At 41.3% G+C, this 23,220-nt stretch overlaps 1 protein-coding gene across 3 annotated transcripts in view; it reads left to right on the plus strand.

The window, feature by feature from the left end:
* The first annotated feature begins 243 nt into the window (after window positions 1-243).
* Window positions 244-23,220, plus strand: part of RASSF8 (Ras association domain family member 8) — an 87,947-nt gene continuing 64,970 nt past the window's right edge. The window contains exon 1 of one of the 3 annotated variants that reach the window (XM_084506132.1): window positions 244-397. The gene's annotated coding sequence lies outside the window, so the exon portion shown is untranslated. Of the gene's footprint in view, window positions 398-18,225; window positions 18,246-23,220 lie in introns of those variants that run through there. The other 2 variants (XM_084506130.1, XM_084506131.1) reach the window with 2 other exon arrangements.

Below are 23,220 nucleotides of genomic sequence, written 5' to 3' on the forward strand. Positions count from 1 at the left end.
CAGGAAACAATAGCGAACAGTGACTGCCGGCTTTCCACGTTTCAGTCGCTTATTTCCAACCCGTGGCCCCGCCGCTCGTTCCCGTCCCGTCCCCGGTGCCTCAGGGCCGGCGGTGGGCGTGCGGCTGCGGCTTTAAGAGCTCCCACAATGCCGCGCTGGCGTCCCAGTTCCGTTACATGGCTCCCCCGCTGAAGGGGAGCGGGGCAGAGGCAGGAAGGAGGCGGGGGCGGCCGCGCACGCCCCCCCCCGCAGCCGCCCTCGGCGGGGCCGGGCGGAGCCGAGCCGAGCCCCCGGTCCCCCCGCCCCGTTTCCCCGCGGGGCAGAGGCGGGGCCGCGGCCGTTGGTGCCGTTGGCGCTGCCCGGAGCCGCCGCGGGACGGGCGTCCGGCGGCGGAGCGGTGAGTGCGCGGCGGGGGAGCGCTGGCTGCCCTCTCCCCGGCTGCCCTCGGCTCTGTTTTCCTCCTTCCCCCCTCTCTTTCCCCCTCACGCCCGCCTGGCTCTTCCTGCCCCCGCGCTTTTCCCTTCCCGTTCCCTGCCCGGCGTTTGGTCTCCGTCCTTCCCTCCGTCGAGGGTGCTGCGCGGCGCCCTTGCGAGCGGAGTTGGGCAGCTCTTCGTGCTCGGGGAAGCCTTCGCAGGACTTCTCATCCTCCTCGCTCTCTGTCCCCAGCGGGATAATTTCCCCTCTTTCTGTTTTTTTTTTTTTTTTTTTTTTTTTTTTTTTTTTTTTTTTGCAACGTGGACTGTTTGGTTTTGGTGCCCCCTCCCTCCCCCCTTCTATGCAGACAGTGCCGGTTTGTTTCATGATTAATCTCCTTTATTCCTGTCCCAACCCTTCCTTTCCCCTTTCTCTCCCCCACTGAGAAAAAAATCAAAAGAAAAGAAAAGCTGTTTTGCCAGCAGGGAATGCATGAGGTTTATTTATTTATTTATTTATTTATTTATTTATTTTGGGTGGAGGGGAGAGCACTGATGAGAAGAGCTTCAGCAGCGGGACGGTCAGGAGGCAGCAGCTCCACAGGGCATGGCAGTGGGCTCTGGTCCTTGGTTCGTGCTGCCCTGCAGCACTGGTGCGGAGGTCTGGTCCTGGGGCTGTTTGGGGCTGTTGTAGTAGCTCGGCGTATGCCAAGCTGCGCGCCTGTCGGTGGGGTGCAGGTTTCACGTGCCAGTGAAGCAGGGTGTGGGTCTGTGGCTTGTGGGCTTTGTTGCTGGGGAGAATCCGAAGGGGGGAAGGTTATGGATTTCTGTGTCCCCTCTGGAATGACACCTGTCATGCTTTACATCTGAAAATTGCAGTTGTGTCAGAGCTTGCCCCATTAGCAGAATAGTTGGGAACTACCTACACCCGTGACAGAAAGCTCTGTGGTGTGGCTTTTGAAGTCTGGCTTGGATTTCACAAGCTTCTGTCTCATCTCCAGTCAGCGTCACGCATTCAGATGAAGGATGTGTTGTGCAGAGTAAGTCAATCAGTTGCTTGACACCTGTTTAAGGGCTTTGGTGCTCTCAGTTAATTGTGCTGGGTAGTGTTGTGATTGTGTTGTGCTGTAAAAGCAAAGCATGATGGTAGAAGAATAGAGTTTACCAATAATGTGAACTCCTTAGGTCAGAATTGAAGGAGTGTAGTCCTGGGTTGTGTTGTTACCTCCCCTGATAGATGTCATTCCTAAAGACCACAAGGTTAAATTGCAAAGTAAGTCCAACACCCCCTTCCCCCCTTCTCTAAGGACGGGAGGAAATACAATTTCATATTGAACTTTAATATCTAATATAAAAATAGGCTGGATGTTAAACAAGAAGTATTTCCTCTTGTGTCTTAGCAATTCATTGCAAATTCAATGGTTATTTTTTTTTGCTGTGAGGGAATAGAAATAACTGCTTGTCATTTGTAGTGTTCAGCTGCATGCTCTTTAGGACCAACTGACCAACAGTAAGAGCTAAGATAGCCTCTCCATCCTTCCCACCACCACAAACATAACAGAATTTGACTATGGTTGTTTATTTTCATCTAGGAAAGAAAAAGATTAAAATCTTTGGGATCGGGGAAAATAGATGGGAGGGGGGGAAAACTAGCAAGTAATGTTAACAAGAAGTTTGTCTCTTAAAACTGTACCATGGACTGTGTCTGGAAACACCACCAATAATTCCAAAGAGACAAATTGAGATGATTAGCATTACTTTTTAAACCCTTTTGAGAGAAGCTTTGGAGAGGAACGCATTAGCTGGAAAGCAGGAGATGGAGCTGCTCAAGTTCAGTGCAGAGAGCTAAGGATCATGGGTCCTGTTCCTGCTTCTGCCATCGAATGGCAGTATGCCCTTTATCTAAGCTGTCTTCCTACCTGCACCTCATAGGGTATGGAGATTTATGGGATGTCTATTAAGTACTCTTACGCATGATTTTAAGAATAATTATGTGCAAATGTATTGCTGTTTAGTGGTAGTATTTTGAATGCTAGTCAGGTGATAGTTACTCTTGTGCTAATATTTGCTCTTAGGAAGTTGTAAAGCAGAACTCTTGATAATCAGCATTCATTTTGAGTGACAGTGCACAAGACTTTGCATTGCTGTAAAAGTTTTGAGAGTGTTTTCTTTTAACCCCTGTATAACTTCGAGAATATCAGTGCATGCTTCATCCATGGTACCTAATCAGTGTGTGAATTTGATAGTTACTGCTCTGCAGAAAGAAAACCCATGAGATTTAATTGCAGGGTAGAGGATTATCTCATGGGGGCTGGGCTGGGGACCCCACTCAGTGCAATGCATGCATTTTTTAGCTTTTTTTTTTTTTTTTTTAAACTCTGTAATTATGAGATTGGCTTAGTGCATGTGGGGTTTTCTGTTTGCTTTCTAATTTTAGGTCTCTGCTTGGGTTCTTAAGTCTTTAAGATCTCTATCTAGAAATTAAATGTAAATGCTGTGTGGTTTTCTAGGGCTTGTTTGAAATGTTAGATTTTTCTTTTAACTTTCTCAAGCCAGGAGATGTGACTCTACAACATAACAGGACATACTATAATCTCAGTGCTCGCCTTCCTGTAGCATTTGATATTTGTATGCTGTGTAAATACAAGGCTCTATCCTGTTGCAAGTAGTTCTCTCTGCTCTGAATGAGAGACTTGATTCTGTAGAAACTTGCTGTTACGCAGCTTCATCAGCTGTAGGTTATAACTTGCTGTCCTCTTGCCTATGCACGTAGCTAGCTCCTTGCTCTCACACTGTGGGCAGCTAGTCTAGGTACAGATTCAGTTCCACAAATAACTCATTTATTTTTTTCCTTTAAAACCCCATGCAAAGTGTATGGTGATTTCACGTTTTGACAATAATAGTTTTGCTGGCTAATGAAAGGATATTCACATTGTTTTTTACTCTTACTATTGTGAGGATTGTATGGCATCTCTCTCTGTACCGATGAAAATATGGGGAGAGGGCAGAACTGCCTGTGCATGCCAAGCTGCGCAGTGCTTCTGCTCGCCCTGGTTCTTTACCCTCTAAGTTGAGATCAGAGACCTTACCCTGCTGGGAAAGGAAAATGGATTTGAGCTATAGCTTATAAGGACTTGTCACATCTGCTGTTACTCTTGCTCAATCTCTGTAAGCTTCTGGTTGTCTTTGTGGTAACATAAATACGGAGATAGGTGATTATGTTTGAGAGGAATTGAGAAGATGCATGCTGTAAGTTTTTGGAAGGGAGGCTCTTCAGAAATGTGCTTAATTCACCTTTTTACCTAGAGTTACTACTTACAGGCGGGAGGAATCTGTTTACTTTCTTGTGCTTGGAAAAAGGGTTTACCAATAACAAAAGGCATTGTAATAGTCTGGGGTTATTGAACAAAAGTGTCTTGCTGTGCAATATTGTTGCTGTGCTCAATGTTGTATGATAACACATGTTTCTCAGCTGTTGTTGATTCCTTGGTGGCACAGACTTCAAAGGAATGTGCTGAAAGAGAGCCATGGCCAGAGAAAAAACGAGTTTTGTTCCAGTGGCCTGTACCATCCATCTGTTTAAATACTTTGTTGAGCTATTCCAGAGTGTTCAGTCATCCAGTTAGGGCCGATGAGCAATTACAGCTGGAAATGGAGCTGGCTACAAAGAGACCACCTAGAGAACACTTAAATGCTGCCTTCCCCCTAAGAGCCCCCTGCCATCCCAGCCAGCAAGAACAGATAAGGCTCATCATTTAGGGTATCTTTCAACATGACATTGTCTAATTCCTAATGCTATTGAGGATTTATTTATTTTTACTCTCTATGCTATTTTTAGCACAAGAAGGGAAGAATGGTAATGAGGACAGAAGGTCATTTCTGTAGTTTCCTTTTCATGTGCAGTAAACCAGATCTATAATTCAAATGAATAAATATATTGTTAGCATTTTTTTTTCCTAAAGTATATGGGATATTTAACAAACCACTCAAGTGCTTGCAAAGGTAGCTGAACACAATACATTGCTGAATTAAGTCTAGTTCCAAAACACTAGCAGTAAAGTCACCTGTCTTAATATTGGAGTCAATTATATTGTAATGTATCAGTTGGAGTTTCGGACATATTCTGTAGTTCAACCCCTGGTAACAAAGTTTAAAATAACAAAAATGGAAACTGTGTACATGTACGTATATTATGATACAAGAGTATGCTACTAATTCCAAGTATTATAATTTACATTTTTCTTTAAGTTCTTATGTCTGAGTCCACTGTGTAAGATAGATCTCAACTCATAGTTGCCAATGAATCTTAAAATTGTGCCCTGTGTGTTTTCAATAGTTCCAGATACTGGAAATCAGGGGAATCTTAACAGGGAGACTGTAAGGAACTACTGATAACTTCTGAGTGTTCTCGAAATTTTTCGGTGTGGGACTAACATTAATTTTGAGGATTGGGTCTAATAATGTTGAAACAGTAATATGTTTTTCATTTAAGAGGGTTTAAGTTCCTTTATGAATGGAATATGGTCATGCAGGTACGCTAAGAAGATGCTTGAGCCTTGAAAAATTGTGAGATGCTCTAGTATTTGCTCTTACATCAACAAACAAATGGTACAACTCTAAAGGCAAGCTTGGATGTTGTCTTCTGCTGTAGTATTACTCCTGCCTTCGTATTGTGATGAGACATGCTTCTGAGAAGAGAGTTCTTTCTCCTGTTGTCGGCAGTTGTTGGTATTTTGAGATGTCGTGTTTTAATGCTTTACCGCCTCTTCTAGAAACTTCCATTCCTTTTCCTCTCAAAATGTGTAATGTTACTGACTTCTATCCAGCTTCTGCCCTTGCTTGAGGGCTGAGGTTGTAGTCTGAATTCATTTATTCCATTTGCAAGCTATACTAGGTGTAACCTTGTCTCATTTCTCTTCCTGCAACAGTACACAATGATGTATTTCCAGCATGCACCTTGCTGTGTCTCTGGATCATCCAGTTTTAAAATGGCGTGGTAGTGTTGGTGCTTTATTGTGAGTTACCCTTTAATCTTAGGATCTCTAACTTCCTTTTGTTTCAACTGAATGGAAAGCTTTTTGCTAGAAGACTTTTTGACTCCTGAAGTGTTTGACAATGTTTTTAAGCCGTTGTTCAAAGGGGATTTGGAGTTTCCGGAGCAACCTTTTGAAACTTCGCATTTTATTGTCAGTCAGCAGTTTTGTGAGCACGGATAAGGAAAGTCTGTAATTCCACTGGGCAGCCAGATGTTTTGCATCTGTGCCAAAGTGGGGAGACAGTGTGGCTTCAGGGGTTGGAGGGTCTGTTCTTGTCACTAGCCTGTTTGGGAATCTTCAACAAATCATGCCAGCTTTTGCTTATCCCCCTTTCCCTCCTTCCCGCTGTGCTTATACTGGTTGTGACAGCCTCCTACAGAAGTCGAGAGCAAGGCATTCTTTGTTCCTTTAGAAAAAGTAGATATTGTCAGTTTGTGGTTTTTGTTAATACTAAGCTTAAAGCCATAGCATGTAACTTGGCACTTAGCAAATTCATAGCTATTCTCCATTAGACTAATGCTAATGTTAATTCTGATTAGTGTGGTGTTAAGTGTGTGTGGGTGGGGGGTGGGGATAAAGAAAGCAATTATCAATGACAATAGGGGGGAGAGCATTTTTTTAAACTTCCAATCCCCCTGTTCTTTACTAAATTTGCCTGGTCTCTTGGTAAGTGTCTTTTGAAGGCCTGTGAGATCTCTGATCCTTGTCTTGCTTCTCCTGGTTCTATGTGACATGCGAAGGAAAGAAAACCAGTAATGAACTCAGGAGATGTCTGCACGTGTCAGACTCTTTCTGAAGAAGAAAATATAAAGATGCCAGAACTAATAAGGTATAAAAGACGATATTGGGAATCAAGGTACCAATAGCTTAAATGCACCTTTGAGGTTGTATGGCTAGCAATATTAATTTAGCCCTACTACCTAGAATAATTGGCATGCTAAGAGAAACATATGGCAGTAATGGAATGCCCTTATCCATGCCCATCAGAAAGTGATTGTGTGGCTCTTTTAAGCATGTTCTCACTCATCAGAATTGCTCCCCTGGTGTATATGCTTGCTTTGGGTTTCATCCAAGGCTTCAGGTCAATCAAAGCCTTTGCACTGGTGTCATTGGGAGTGAGGACAGAAACTTTTAATGAATAGCTGCACGCTTGATGCTGTGTATTTCAAGTAGTGGAATTGGCACAGAGGAGCAACAGGAATAACAAACAGTCATTGAATACAGTGCAGTGCTTTCATGCTATTAATGGGATTGGAATTGGTAACCTGATACTCCAAAGAGATAACAAAGGCTATTTATCATACAAGGGAACATTGATTTTGAAGGAGCTGGGAAATAGCTTAGTGAAATCTTTCATTAGGACTTGTTCCGGTGAACAAGATCTGTCAGAAAATGACTGAATTAACAAGAATTTACAAAATAGTCTGAATAGAGAAGTAATTTTCTTATTACCAGTGTTGCTATACTGCAGTTCCTGTGCTTGTTTACCAGCTTACTTGATTACTCATATTTTAAATTTTGCTTTTGTTTCAAACTGAGATACAACATAAATAAAAGTGTTTGGGCTTTGCGCCTTCCAAGAATGGAAGACTTAGGGAGAGGAGGTGACAAAATGAAATGATATGTGAAAAGCTTATCTGTGGTATGTGACCTTTCCTTCTTTCCCAAGAGCAGACCAGAAAGCAACCAACTTAATATAAAAGACAGCAGCAGTCCATGGGATTAAACTATGCTGCATGAGATTGTCAAAGAACTTTCTCAGAGGCCTTTTAATACAAGTAGATACAAGATATCTGCAAGGGTGATCTAGTGCAAAAAAACTCAGTCCATCATTGTAACTCAAGATAATATTCTTCCCAAGGCTTCCTGCAGAAGGAAAAGCTGATTATCTGCCCCTTGCTTTTTAATGAGGCAGTGAAACTTGCTGTCTCTGCAGGCAAGTCTAGAAGATAAGGGGGCATACCTTTAAGAGGAGGGAAGGGCCATAAGGGAAGGCTAGGTTGTGTCTGCTGTCAATAAACCGAAGCCCTGTGCACAAGGGGTCATGTTCTGTATCAGGAGCAAAGGGAAGAGGCTCATTCTTCCTAGATAAGGTGACAGGGAGCTGGGCTCTCACCATAAGCTAAGAGCCATGCTTTATAAGGTATTCAAGTGGCATGTTTTGATTTATTTAAACTTTTAGCAAGACAGTTTCTGGGTGTTCAGTTTCTCAGGGCTTGCCAGTCTTCTGTTCTGAGGCACTGCAAAACAAATCATCAGCAATGAGATGTTACAGTAATACTACTGTAACAGGAGGCCTTGCATGAAATCCTGACCTGTATTGCCAGGTCCTGCTTGAATGCCTGGCCAGAGATGAGCCCTGTCCTCCTCTCATGGTGGGAGCGTGCAGCCAGTGGGCTGCCCCCACGGCATGGCACTGGCAGAGCTGGAGTCACAGCGCAGGCCTGCTGAGTCCCAGGCCCAGCATAGTCCCCTTCCTGCATCGGCCATTATGGGTGTCTTTGTAGCCGAACATTGCCTCCCCTTGTCTGCACTGGTCAATGTACAGTTTGCATTGTGCCTCTTTAAAATGTGCTGTCCTAAACTCCGCATTGCCAATTTCCCACGGCACCTGCTAGCCTTCTGTTAACGCTTCTAATTTGGAATGGACTGTTTGTGTGCTCTGTGTGTCTGACAGCACTGCTACTTCCCTCTGTTTGACTCTTCCTAAATACTTGTTCATGAGCCTTAAAGGTGTTTTTGGTAGCAGTGTAGTATTTGCTTTTGGAAGGGAGGGAGAGATACTGGAATGCTCTCTTCAAATCTCACAGCTGCAGACAGAGATATGCCTTTAACTCCCCCACTGCCCAGCTGTTCAGGGCCAGGGGTGGGGGGACACTTGCTTTGCCATTTCCCCAGCCTGGAGCTGGTTTTAGTTTACACTGAGCACCTGTCTGCTTGTGATTCTGGCATCCTGTCAGGACTCATTCCCTCTGCCCCTCAGAAGATTGTTTGTTTTGGGCAGCAATCTGCCTTATCCTGATAGGAAACTCAAGCCAGGAATTTTCCAGAATTGCTCCCCTCTCTCATATTGTCCTTCACTGACCTCTAATCTTTCTTGACAAGATGCTTAGTTTCACCTATCTGCTGCTTTACCCTCTCACTCTTCACCTTTAATTATTTTTCCAGGAGTGAGCTGCTTAGAAACATCAACCATTACAGATGTGCAGCAGTCAAATTCCTTAACTTTTTAAATCTTGAATCTAATACGAAAATGCCTATGGCAGGTGGATGTATTCTATGTCTATTACTTGTCACTGCAAAAATATCTGTCCTCAGCAGAGGTAAGTCAGCACAGTGGTTATACTTGCGTATTACAGTATTCCCATGTTACTTGTCATAGAAGCCCTAATTCTCACTCGGAGCATAAACCACTGCTATAGTAAGAGCATGCAAGTTCAAACTCTTTTTGTGTAGAAAATGCTAATGACTTATATTGGTGTGTGTTTGTTTTTTTATGTGCTTAAGTGTAATATAGATAGAAAGAATTATAATGAAGTTTTGTCAGACTTAAGACTTTCTAATTGCTTGAGAAATAGTGTTACCTCTAAACAAGTCTTCTCTTCTGAAAGACTTAAATGATTTACCTCAACTTTTCTAAAAACATATTTGCTCTAATTATGTGGGTAGTAGCAAAGATGACTGGATTTATTTAAATATACATGTGAAAGATATTTTTCCCTATTTTGTAGTGGCCTCTGCACTTTTCATCCTAAGCTTTTATGCAAAAGCATAATAATTCGATATCTGTATACTTCCTGACTATGATTTACTTTAATAACCCGTCATGATCTCAGGACAAACTATACTTGTCTTTGGAAGATAAAATTTCAAATTAATCTCCATTTTCATCATGACTAGTATGGATGAGCATAGTATTCAATGTTTTTTGCTGTTTTTAAGAGTCAATTTCTTTCTCCCGGGGACATTAAGCATGTGGTAGGCAGAAGACAGTTCTGCTATAATGGAATACACAATGAAATGAGGGAAGACCATGCTGCATGAGCTGAAGTGTCCTCCCAATGTTCCTGCTGTAAAACCTTCTCTGACATGAAAAAGGTGGGTAATGTCTGGCAAGCTGGGAAGCTGGGATGTTTCTCGTCAACCCCCAGTTCTCAAAAGTGCATATTGTTGCTCAATCTGGGCAACACAGGCAGGCTGTTTCTGTGAATACAGAGTGCTTTCCTAGCTAACTAGCTAGGTCCATAGCTTTCCTAGCTATGGACCATGGCCCCTTGTTAGAGGCCCAGGCTCAACAGGACTTCTGTTTCAAGTCTGGGGCTTATGAGGAAAGATGTGCTTCCAAGCACATCTGTGAAATGGAGCCAACATAATTTTGGATGCCATCTGAAACTGGGATCTCATCTGAAGAAGAAAAAAAAGACTTCTTAGAAGCAATGGATGGTATTTCAATCTCTTGGGTGTGTGATGTTATATACAGCAGTACTTTCAAGGCTTTTCTTGCTGGGATTGGAAGGGTTGTGGGCAGATGAGAATCTTGCTGAGTTGGTCTTCATATTGAAGAGGGAGTCATCTGGGATGTGTCATTCATAATGCAAGCCCTAGTACAAGATTACAGAATGAACCTCCTTTAGATATCTAACCACTACTCAGCAACTTTTCTCATGCAAATTAGAGAGAAGTTTGGTATAGCTACTGGATGACTAATTAGACCTTAAACCAGCAGTTCACATGTGTATGTCTCACCCTGAGTCAGGGAGATCCCAGCAAGATGTCACTGTAATAAAGTCCTACTCTGCAAACAAGTGCTTAATTAACTTGTATGTCAACATGACCACTTACTTCTGTCAGTATTCTGAAATGCTTAACAGCAGGGTGCTCTTCTGGAGTTTCAAATGCACAGATGTAAAGTTATGATAGATGAACAAGATGACGCCTAGGAGGTGAGCCACAGTAACTGTTAGTAACTGCCTATGCGCTTTGGCTGGCAAGTAATGTTGGAGGATACTTCTGTCCAAGACATTAAGCTAATGTGACTTATCTAGCACCTTGCCTGTGATAACTGTGTGCACATAGTTGAACTGCAGCATCTCTGTAGCCAAGGAGTTCAAAGAAAGATCTAAAGCTTAATGTTCTTATGGTGTACTTACCAACAGCATTCTGTGAACGACCTCTTAAGGAGCAGGTGTCAAAGAAAAGGTTCCTCTCCTAAATAGCACTTCTGACATAGCTGCAGCCAACTAGAAGAGTGTATTTAGATTACAAGCTTGTTAATTGGTTTCAGAGGTACTGGTGAATTGTTAGTTTACACAATCTGCAAGGGCTAGAATCAACAAGGTATGTCAAGTGTAATCTGGGAGAGGGCACTTAGATGTGGCAGGGCATGTTAGACACTCCTGTCTAGTTTTTACAGTATCTCTTCCTCCTCCTCATGCCTTAGCCTTCCCTACAAAGCAGGTATCTGTAATGATCAGTCAGCACTGTTATCTTACATACAGAACTCTTTGAGGCTTTGTGTTCTTATGCCCAACAGAATTTCAAAATAATCTTTCTGTATGTCCAGCATTGTAGTCTTGCTATGTGTCGTGTTCCATGTCTTACTGACTTCTGCAACCAGTCTTAATAAAGTCAATCCTGTGATTGTTGAGGTGTCATCTGAAATATGACACTTCAGAAAGACGCATTAGAAAAATAGCTCTAAGTCCCAATATGGGTCCTTTTTGAAGAACTTGATAATGAAGTAAGACATTGAAGTAAAGGCAGATCTAGGGAGTAGTTTGTTTTAGGTGCATTACTATAGCCCTTTTCAAAAAAGGTTTTGGTGATGTGATTCCCTGCAGTGGCTTTATTCCTGAGAGAGAATTAATACAGATTTTCAAAAGACTTCACAAAGTAAGGAACCAACAATACTGATTTGCGAGCTTTTACTGTTTATCTTTTTGTTTTTAAAAATCCATATAGTAGTAAACTGCAGTGTCCTTTGAATTCTTGAATTCTGTTTTGCAAGGAGACCTCTCAGTTCTGTTTTGCTATGCTGGGCCCATTGTCAGTGTGTCTGTTTACTTTGTACTCTATCAGCCTGAGATGCATACAGAATCATCTAGGTTGGAAGAGACCTCAAGATCATCGAGTCCAACCTCTGACCTAACACTAACAAGTCCTCTACTAAACCATATCACTAAGCTCTAAATCTAAATGTCTTTTAAAGACCTCCAGGGATGGTGACTCAACCACTTCCCTGGGCAGCCCATTCCAGTGCCTAACAACCCTTTCAGTAAAGAAGTTCTTCCTAATATCCAACCTAAACCTCCCCTGATGCAACTTTAGCCCATTCCCCCTCATCCTGTCAGCAGGCACATGGGAGAATAGACCAACCCCCACCTCGCTACAGCATCCTTCAAGGTACCTGTAGAGAGCGATAAGGTTGTCCCTGAGCCTCCTCTCCAGGCTGAACAACCCCAGCTCAGCCGCTCCTCGTAAGACTTGTTCTCCAGACCCCTCACCAGCTTCATCACCCTTCTCTGGACTCTCTCAAGCACCTGGATATCCTTCTTGTAGTGGGGGGCCCAAGACTGAACACAGTAGTTGAGGTGCGGCCTCACCAGAGCCGAGTACAGGGGGACAATCACTTCCCTAGCCCTGCTGGCCACGCTGGCCATACAGTTTCTGTTTGTCACAAAGGCATGGTTAGTACTAATGCTCTAGATGTGATGAGGTATGTTCTTTCTGTGTTTTGCTCATGTGACTTAATTTCAGTGAAACTAAAGCCAAGCACACCTATAAAATTTGTAACAGTACTGTTTGCACTGGTAGTACTTCTCTGCTCAGGGTGATTTAACAATGTGTGAACCCAAGGCAGAGACTTGGTATGTCTGAATTGATGACTTGTGCCTACATTTGCCTCTCTTCCCATGCGAACTTCAGGTTTTTGCTTCAATTCTCCATTATTCCAAAATCTAAAAAATGACCTATCTTTATTGCTTTATTTGTGTGCATATTTTTATTTAAGACTTCTATTCATAACTCCACTGATACGGAATGTAATATCTTAATCCAAAATCAACTTTCTTTGGGAACATAAAGGTATATGGTGAATCTTTATGTAAGCTTCTGCAGAATGAGTTGCCTGGGAGATCTTTGAGGAAGAATCACCTGTAGGAAGTGACTGCAACTTTCTTCTCCACCTGAACTGGGTTCACTTACCTGGACTTTGTCCTTAGTACTTGTTGATGGGAGCACAAGGATGTCTTTGCAGTCTCTTGTGCTGTTGGAAGTCCATCAGGAAAGAAGCCTGTCTTCTGACCTTTTCTGTTCCTGTTGAAGAATTGTGTGGTACCAAGTTGCCTATCCTTATGCTGTCACTTTTTGACCTGGAGAGCAGTCCGAAGAGAGGAGATGCAGTCTTGTGATCACAGGTTAATGTTCAAAGATAGATACCATGATGGCAGGTTTTTTTTTTTTTGTGTGTGTGTGCCAGTATTTGTTCAATGAGTATTGAAACTCCCAACCATCTCAAATCACCTATGTTGACTTTCTTAAGCCTCCTGGGATCTACATCTGAAACAAGCTTACACACTTAACAGATTATTATTTTTTTTTTTTAAGGCTAAAGCATGGGTCTATTTAAGCATAGTGACAAAGTAACACATTTTTACATGCCATTTATTCTCATATGTTGCCTTTTTTGTATGTTGGTATTTATGAGATGCTCTTAAGCTTCAGCCTTTATTGATTGGGTGTATTTGAAGAATCAGACATAAATGGTAGAGAATGAAGTAAACAGTGACTTGCTGTGAGTCTATTCAAGTCAACATCCACAAATATTGTGTACAAATCACTTCTTATGTAAGCTTGCTTTTGTCTGTTTGTTTGAGTTTGTGGTAACTGATTTGTATGGTATCTCAAATTAGGGAAATAAACTGACAATTCACACTAAAAACAATGTGCAAATTTATTTACATGTCATTCACATGAAATTCAAGTTAATTTATTCTACTTAAAAACACTGCTTCCTGGCTGTGAGAGACCCAGTAGCTTTATTAAAATGAGTCAGAACACTAGTTGTCTTCTGAGACTAGGCTACAACTCTGCTTGTATAGATTTACTTGTGACTCACTTGTAAGTGAATATAACTTGATTAAAAATGCATTAAGCATTAATAATGGGGTGGCACTTTAAAGGCACTTTAAAGCCTTTAAAATGTTTTGAAAAACTGGAGTAACTTAATGGCTCTGAACTTAATTAAATGTAAAAGTACTTAACAAAGAAAAAGGTCAGGATTTGTCACTGGCTTGGGGCTAGGTTGATGAGTGCTTTCTGAAGTGCATCATTGTTAGGGTCAGGTGTTAGGTACGTAAAGAGTCAGAAGTTTGATTTTCTGGAGAGACTTCTCCATCTTCATTTCTTGGTGAAAGCAACATGATCTGAATCAAATGTGGGCATTGCTTTGTGCAAGAGACTGGACTAGAGCTCTCACTGGTTCTTCCAGCCTGACAAATTCTGTGATGTTTTCTCTTTTTTTAAGGGGTGTTTGTACCATGTATCCTTGGTCTTAAGTGGGTTTTGGTAAAGTTTTTCACTTATCTTCATAGAATTATCTTCATAGAACTTTGGCTGGATTAATAAAGAATCTCTCAGACTTTCTCTTCATTTTTCTGGCTAATGCAGAATGTTTATTTAAAAAGCTGGCATGGGACAAGTTGATGTGACCTTTCTGCAAGTTTTAGGTAAATTCTTAGCTTTCAAGAAGCTGAATTTTTATATAGAATTTAATGGTTCTGTATTTAAATGCAGTAGACAAGCAGAAATCATGCTTTAGGGAAACTTGCCACAGATATTATATATTAAAATACTTTAGTGCCTTTTTTAAACTAAAAAAAATCATAAACACAATAAACACTAGAGATCATAATTCAGAATGCATCAAGTATAAAGACTATCCTTTTGTTCAGGATAGTTTTACCAAAAATCAGTTTATACATTCACATGATGAAAGACATAAGGAGTGTGTGTGTGTATATATATATATAATAGAAAATATGCTTTCCTGTAAGAAAGGGACAATGAGATTGGATTCATGAATGTTGTGCATGCATATTTGATTAAGGTGCATGTGGGGGGGAAACATACCTAGTAATAGATCCAGATTTTGAGGTGTGCTTGTTTAGATGCTGTTTCTTTTGTGAAAGGAATAAGTGTGGAAGTTCCTTCATGTATTTAGACTTCTGCAGGCTGTGTGCTAGGCAAGTTGATAATTCACAGATGATAACTGAGACTTAAAGAAACACCCTACTGCTGCCCCACTGTGATTAAATCAGTGTTGAGCTACAGGCTTTGAAGTGGGAGCAAAATAACAGTTTTTAATAAAGTTGGCAGTCAGGAGAAGTCCCTAATTACTGGAATAAAGGAAACATCACTCCCATTTAAAAAAAAAAAAAAAATAGAAAGGAAGACTTGGGGAACTACAGGCTGGTGAGCCTCACCTCTGTGCCTGAGAAGATTGTGGAACAGACCCTCCTGGAAGCAACCTTAAAGCACATGTGAGACCAGGAGGTGATCTGATACAGACAGAATGGCTTCACCAAGAGCAAATGGTGCCTGACCAATCTGGTGGCCTTTTATGATGGAGCGACTGCATCAGGTGACAAGGGAAGACCCACTGGTGGTATCTACCTGGACTTCTGTAAGTCCTTTGCCATGGTCTCACATGTCTTCTTTATCTCTAAACTGGGGAGAGATGGATTTGAGGAGTGGGCTATTGGTGGATAGGGAATTGGCTGCATGGCCACACCCAGAGAGTCATGCTTAATGGCCAGGTGGAGGCTGGTGACAAGTGATGTCCCTCAGGGGACTGTCTTGGGATGGGTGCTGTTGAATATCTTTATCAACCACATAGGCAGTGGGATTGAGTGCACCCTCAGCAAGTTTGCTGGTGTCACCGATGTAAACAGTGCAGTCGATACAAGAGAAGGAAGGGAAGCCATCCAAAGGTACCTGGACAAGCTTGAGAAGTGGGCCCATGTGAACCCAATGCAGTTCAGCAAGGCCAAGTGCAAGGTGCTGCACCTGGGTTGGGGCAATTCCAGACATGAGGACAGACTGGGAGAAGAGCTCATTGAGAGCAGCCCTGTGGAGAGGACTTTGGGGTTCTGGTGGACCAAAAGCTCAGAATGAGCCAGCAGTGTGTGCTTGCACAGACCAGAAGGCCAACTGCACCTAACAGAGGGGTGGCTAGTAGCAGGTCAAGGGAGAGGATTGTCCCCCTCTGCTCTGCCTTGTGAGGCCCCACTTGGAGTGTCGCAGCCAGCTCTGGGGCCCCCAGCACCAGAAGGTGTGGGGCTGTTAGAATGAGTCTAGAGGAGGGCCGCAAAGATCATCAGAGGGCTGCAGTACCTCTCTTGTGAAGAAAGGCAGAGAAAGACAGGGCTGTTCAGCCTGGAGAAAAGAAGGCTCTGGGAAGACTTCATTTCAAGTCCTTCTGCATAAACTTTACTCAATTTGTAAAATCTGTATGGAAATGTGGATTGGTGTACCTTTCAGATGAAAACCTTATTTTCTTTCTTTAAATTAGCATTTTTTTGGCAAAAGCAATGCTAGAATAGGCTAATGGCAGATGTGGGGGTGTAATTCTTCACTGTTTTACTAATAGTTCTAATAGTTCTTTAAGTCTGGCAAATATAAGCATCACAGCATGTGTTTACTTACGTGTAAGAACCTGAATTTTAAAATCCTAAGATTCTTAACTAAGAATCAGTAAATGAAAAGTTCCCTTAAGAGAGCCTAAACTGAATCGTGGGAGGTTTAAAGGGAAATCTTAGGCTGCAGTATTTTCTGGCATCTCCTGCTGATTGTTTAGTCATATACATCAATGTTTATCAATCCTAATAACTTCTCTATTTTCTAAACCAAAATGTGATAGTGATTTAGAGTCACTGCAAAGTGTCAGAATGGTTTCTTGAGGAATTGCTTTGTCATTTGGATAAAAAGGTACGACTTGACTTAACTGCTTTCAGGCTCATGTTAGAAGCCAATAATTTAGCACCTTTATTCAGTAAATGACAATCTGTCACCTAAGGAGAAGAGGCCACAGTTGAAATCTGAGCATGGAACACATCAATGTGCACATATTGTGCTGATGCCAAAAGCAGTGACCCAGTGCTAGCTGAGGTAGGCTGCAGAAGAGCTGTGTCACTACCATTTTTTTCCCCAAATACAGTAATTGGTGCTGCGGAAAGCAGATGTGCTGTGAATGCAGGTTTTTGTATGCAATAATGAGAGAACACATGAATTGGCCTGTATCAGTATGTTACCAGAGTTGATTGAGATTTTCTTGACAAATGGGTACAGAAAAGTTAATTGTAGAAGGCCCTTTGTCTGTAGGGATGTGGCGTTCTAGTTTTTCATTTAGGATTCAATTAGGCAATACTGCTAGTACTGCAATGCTACCAGCCTTACGGTAATACCCAGGCTTATCACCAAAGCTGTTGTACAGGGAGTAAGAAGGTTTGGGATGTCAGAATTAAGTGTCTGGGACCAACAAGCCCTTATTACTGATTGTGCTGTGGAAGCAGGGCATACCACTACAACAGAATCTCCGGAAGTTAGTATTGGTTGCAAACCATAGCGTTTTTCGTATTGGAGGCAATATGCAAAGTACATATTGGTATTGCAAGCAGGTTTTAGGTGGAAAAGGGTATTAAAAGATTTGTCAACTCTGAGTTTGTCAAATGTTTCTGTAGCCTGCCTACTTTGGCCATCTTTTATCCACTTATGTTGATGGTTTGTTGAAACAAATGGCTTTTTGATGGTGTGTTGCCTTAAAGGGATCACTTGATTAAAGTGTTTGTTAAAGTTCACTAGTCAAGCAACACCTATAAATCCTGTTGTTTTTTGGTATCTTGACATAATGGAGTGTTTGTGTGCTTCTGTACATCCCTTTAAGTAGGGGAAAAAGACACTTCCATACTTTCACAGTACCTGTACATTAAAAATACCTATCATTGCATTTGGGGTGCTTTTTACCTCTATTTTTCACTTAAGAATTTGTCACTTCCTTTACACTGACGATTACCATGCACCAGTGGAACAGCATGCATTATTTTTAGTAATCTTCTTAAAAAGGCCTAGATTAAGATCTGAGCTACAGCTGTTGTAAATGGAACTCTTTTTGTTATAAAGTCTTTTAAGGTTGTTCCCTTTTGGGGGTTAATTGATTAAGATGCGTGCTGAGTTGGCCTGAATTTCTCTTGCTAATTGAGTAAAATGAAACCACAGTTTACATTAAAAAAAAATCAGCAATGTGACTTCCTTGTTGGTAGAGCTGAATATTGCCTTGAGATCTGTTTGTCTGTTGGCATATGTAGAAGTATTTTATCCCCCAAGACCTGGAGATTGACATCCTACTTTACTAGGTCTGTCTGTCTCTAAATGTTGCAGAACAGATGGTTAATTCAAAAAACAAGAGTATTAAAGCTGAGTAGCTAAATTTGATCTTCTAAAAATTAGGTTGCCAAAACAATCTGCTGTATTTGATGTAGCCGCTGAATTGGTCTTTTATTTTTCCTAATACAAAGGCAAATCTCAGTCTAGTGCCTCAGTGCAAAGAGGTTGGTGGTCGTTTCAAAATTTTCAGTTTTTCAGCAATTATCTCAGAAATTACAATTAGAGAAAAAGAAAGTTTCTTACGTATTGTAGGTCTTTGAGAAGAAAAAACGCTTATTTCAAATCCTTTGTTTTTCTAGGCTTAGCACTGTGGTCCTGGGTTTTAAAAGCATCATGGACAAATTTCAGGACTTGGGTAAGGTTGACACCTGATGATTTTTTCTTTAACCTGCCACAATTTGCTTTTTTTTTTTTTTTTTTTTTAATAGTTGGTGAAATGAGAAGAAAAAGCAAACTGTTGGAAGAAAGGATTATTATGTTTACAAGCAAACTATTTTCATACAAAACAGCTCTTGCTGTCAACAAGTAGTATAGATGATTTCAGACAGGTTTTATGCCAAAGAAGCGTTTAGATCATCTAATCCAACCTGCATGCCACAGACCCACGTTGTCTCTGGGCAGAGCCTAATGGTAAATGAATCCACATACATCTGTACTGTATGAAAGGGATTAAAGCATTCGTCTTCTGCATTCATCCTGTTGGAATTATTGCTTGGGAACACCATTTCATACTAACCTACTTGCCTACTTTCAAATGAAACATTCAGATGAGCAGACTGCTGCTTATCTGAGCCCGTGGGGGTTTAAATACTTGTAATTCTTCCATGAGCTGCTGGAAGTTATTGTTGCTTAGTACTCTTCAGGATTGTCTGACCTTGCAATCTATTTTTCTGTGGTGGGTTGATAAAATAGTTTTGTACATGAATTTTGGGAGATTATTTTTCACTTATCTGCTGTTATAAGATGAGCTATCATATTTTTGGGGGCATAACTTCATTGTAAATCCCTATGCATGGTATAAAGGTAGCTTGATTATTGTATAAAAGCTAGAGAAAACAGTGAAATTATTTGTGTATGCTTCTGCCTTAGTAAGTGTCTTTAAAGTTAAAACATTCAGGTTTTCAAATCTTCTTTTTGCTAATTTCCCTGATGTTTAACCCTGTGTATGAAAGGTGTTGGGCAAACAAGTGTAAACTGATTCCTTCCATCTGTTGAATTTACACTGTTTTGCAGTAGAATTCAGCTTGCTGTGTAAGAATGTCGAATCTCAAATTTTTATACGAAAAAAATCCCCTCTGCTATAGAAGCAAGTCTGAGAGGAATTTACTTTACCTGGGTGCATTTTTAAATGCTGATCAAAATCTTGACTTCCATGGGGCATTTTTTTTTTTTTTTGGCTTTTCTGAGGAGAAATGGTTGGGTTGGTTCTTCTTAAATTTTGCTTTTTTTAAGTGGCCTCAAGACACTTTTTATTTCAGGAACCAATGGCTCTGTTGAAGTAATTGGCCATATCCTCAGACATCTGGAGGTGGCGATCTTGTGGGGAGGCAGTGTCATTTGAAGTACCACCTACTTGTCTGCAGATCCCCGTGATTAGGACACAGAGTTAGACGTTCATACTGCAAGTTCTTGCTCTCAACTTGAAATGGCCCCTTCAAAACTGGTAAAAGAACAGTTTGAACTAGAACAACCCTGGTGAAGCCTGGAGAAAGCAATATGTTTGGGAAGAAATTGGCAGAGGCACCAAACTGTCTGAGAGCAAATGGAGTGTTGTCATCAGTTGCAAAATCAATGCAAATACTACAAAAAGAAATAAAAATTACTCTTGCTCTGCTCTTGCCAAACACAAGGAATGGGAACCATTGGTAAATTGTCTTAGCTGCCAGTGAGCATCCTGCAGTTGTAATCAACAAGTTGGAGTTGTCCCTTGTAGTGCTGGGCAGCAGCTGTTGCAGAAGCATTGGATGAGCAGTGATAAAATGAACCTTTTCCAGTTCTTGCCTAAGGACAGGATCTTTACAGTTTAGAAATCTCTCACTTCTCTTGCTCAGTTATTCTGGCTCTCTGGTGGGGTGTTTTAACAATGAAAATGAGATTTTCAATGGTTCTCTTGTGCTTCTTTCAGGGAAAGACTTCCCTGTTTTAGTAGGGTTCAGAGTTGGGCTGTAAAGCAGTTACTTTGTACATATTAACATCATGTAACTAGTAACCTTTCTGCCCTCCGAAATGCGGTTTTGGAATATTGTCATGTTTAGTAAACGTATCTGGTTGGCTGCCACTCAGTTGACTCCTAAGGTGAACAGTTTGTGAGGGGATGGCCACCTCTAACTGAAAAGCAGCAGTCATGGGGCAGGATGCGTTACTAGATCACTACTGTCTATGGCAGATGTCCCTAATCCTTGGTTCCCAGGAACACAACTGTTGGGGCAGAGACTGTAAGATGGAGAGCGGTTTGGTTTTAAATTCCGAAATCTGTTTGTACTGATCCAAGCTCCGTTTCCAAGGCAACAGGAAGGTTAGTGCTCTCACTTACCAACTTCAGCTGCTGGCTGGCTGTGGGGAGAGTAAATTGTTCCCTTACGCTAACCCCTGCAAAATCAGGAGTTGTGTTGGTGTATTAGCACTGCATTTTTTATGGAGACAGAAACAACGAGAATTATTCCATGCGTTTTGTTTGAGAAACACTTAACTTTAACTGCTTACAGATGAGATATAAATGTTCAGAGTTCATGCCAGGTTACCAAATTGTTAAATTGTCATGTTCGTAATGGCAATGTAATGCATAAGATCACAGGTTCTTTCCCGATTTTGGGGGGCAGGGAGGTGGCTGGTGGTGTTCATTATGGTGTAGTTTTACAGGTTGTGAAGCAAACTTGGTGCTTGCTGCAACTAGAAGGATTAAGTCTGACCTCTGCATGCTTTCCCTCCGGTTCTTTATTGTCTGACTGCAGTAATGCAGGTGTCCTCCCTTGCTTTGCCCCAGCCCTGGAATATATCAGTTACAGCAGCAACTTACACCTAAAAACATCGTGAATCTGCACTCTGAGTGAGCCAAGGGCTCAACTGGATAACCTTCTTATGAGAATTTTCTAAGGTCTGTTTGTGCTTTTGCCAACAACGGGGAGCTCCCAGGCATGGTCTGCATGGAGTTCATACTGGCAGAAGTGCTGTGCTGACCCCAGGGGAAAGCAGGTGAAGGTCAAACCTTCTAGAAGAAGCCCTAAAGAAGCTGATGGCTCTCCTGGGTTCTAAGTGGAATGAGGTTTATTCAGAAGACCATGGAGAACATAAAGTGTGTACTGCTAAGCTGTGTTCAAGATGAGAGCTGATAGGAGAAACTACCAATCCTTTGGTTGATAAGTTTCTCTATTGTGAGAAAGTAGCTCTTCTGATCTGGAAGCATTGGCTGGTTAAACAAAACTTTTTTTTTCTAATGATTTTGGCATTCTTATCAGTATTCCACTTAAAGCTGTTTCAGGGAGCATTGTAATTGCTCCAATTACTATTTGAAAGCACTTCTGTATTTCTGTAACTTGTACCATTCACTTTCATGTACAAGATCTTGACACAGCAGAAGGGTATTGAGTGTATGGGGAAACCATGTTATACTAGAGACTTGTAGCCAGGAGTGTCGTGGCTGATTCTGTCTTTGGTGTAGTATGGGGTCGAAAAAAAAATATATATCTCCGCAGGCTATTAACTCTGAGTTATTTGGATCCTGATTCTGCATGAAGAACAGCATCACCAGAAATGCTGATGCCAGCTGAGCTTCCAACAGGTGCACTAAACTTCTCATCTTCTAGTTCTCTTCTCTGTGGGCAGGTATTTCAAGCTTAACATATTTAGCCATCAGTTGGTCAGGGCGGGTGACCTTCTGTATAGGTTGTATAGTCTATGAATGCAGCTGGAATGCAGGCTGTCCTGGATAGGTATGAGTAGAAACAAAATTTTAAGAGTTTGTTTTTTAAGAGTCTGGTTTTTGTACTTTTATTTAAAGAAGCATCAGTTCATTTTTTTCTTTAATAATCCTGAGGTCAGTAAACTAAGTCTTGGGAGGGAAAAGGGAAAATTGGTTAATTTGGAGATACTCTTATTTCATGAGCTGAAGTCTCCTGGAGCAGTGTCTCCCTGCCTAGATCCCCTTTTTAATTCCAGATCCAACGTATTTGTTTGTTTAGGTGCAATATACCATGTTTATGGGGCCCTATGTGTATTTCACCTAGGCAATCTGTCTTGGGAACATGGAACACCACTGCTGTGATAGTCCTGTCTGTTGTGTCGGGTAGGAGGTTCCAGGTTTGCTCTGGAAAATGGAGGACTCTTCCTCTACTGCACTGGCAGGAATTCAGTTGGAATTTGCCAGTGTAAAACTAAAGATTGAACAGGAGCTGGTAGCAGAACAGATGACGTGTATTTTTCTTAGAACATAAATAAAGCAGTGGGGAAGAAAAAGCCCAAAGTAACCATAATTGAATAATCGTATCACTTAAGTGTAGCCAGGAAATCTTGTTTGTGTGTATTAAGTAGAAATATGTCGACATTTTTCAAATGTGAGACAAAATAATTATTCAGCAATTACTGCTTTTTTTTCTGTTCCAGCAGTCAGTAAGTCTATAAGCTAAAGACAAATTTTAAGAAGGTACATGTATAATGTACATCTTTTCTGGAGGAATATACTCTCAAACTACTTGCAGTTAAATGTAGAAACACTAAGTAATCCAAGCAATGGAGCTTCTAATCTTCTTTAAAATGCTACTTCAAGAGTTGGTCTCGCACATACCATTCGTTCCCTCTTGCAGGTGTTTTTTATCGTGTGTGTATTTAAATGAATTTTGAGGTCTGAAAACATCGAGAAAACTTGTAACTTCTCTTCCTGTGTAATGGATGTTATTTAATAGGACAAGCCAGTATATGTGTGTGCACTGTCAGGCATTTACTCAGTTGCTGCTTATCTGAGTGAGGAGCTTATTCAGCCACTTGTTTTATCCCGAAGTATTCAGTTCTTTTGTGTTTGACTTTTCTCAGTTTTCCTAAGGTCCTAAGTTTTCTCCCTGTAATATGTCTAGGCAACATAATCAGTTTTCTGGTGCTATTAGTCACTTCTTTATATCTGTAAATAGCTATCTCTTCCATTCAGAATCTAAGAGGTGAGATTCTCATTCACGTCATTCTTGGATGTAATTTACTTACCAGTAGTCACACTACTTACATTATGCTACTTATTTTTAGAAGGGTCTAGGAGCTGTAATTGAATTACTAAGTAGAGTGATCTGATTCATTATCTAGCACATAGTACTGGTCAAATGGCTTTTAATGGCATTAAAATATAA

The sequence above is a fragment of the Aythya ferina genome, assembly GCF_964211825.1.
Source record: "Aythya ferina genome assembly, chromosome: 1".
Classification (NCBI taxonomy): domain Eukaryota; kingdom Metazoa; phylum Chordata; class Aves; order Anseriformes; family Anatidae; genus Aythya; species Aythya ferina.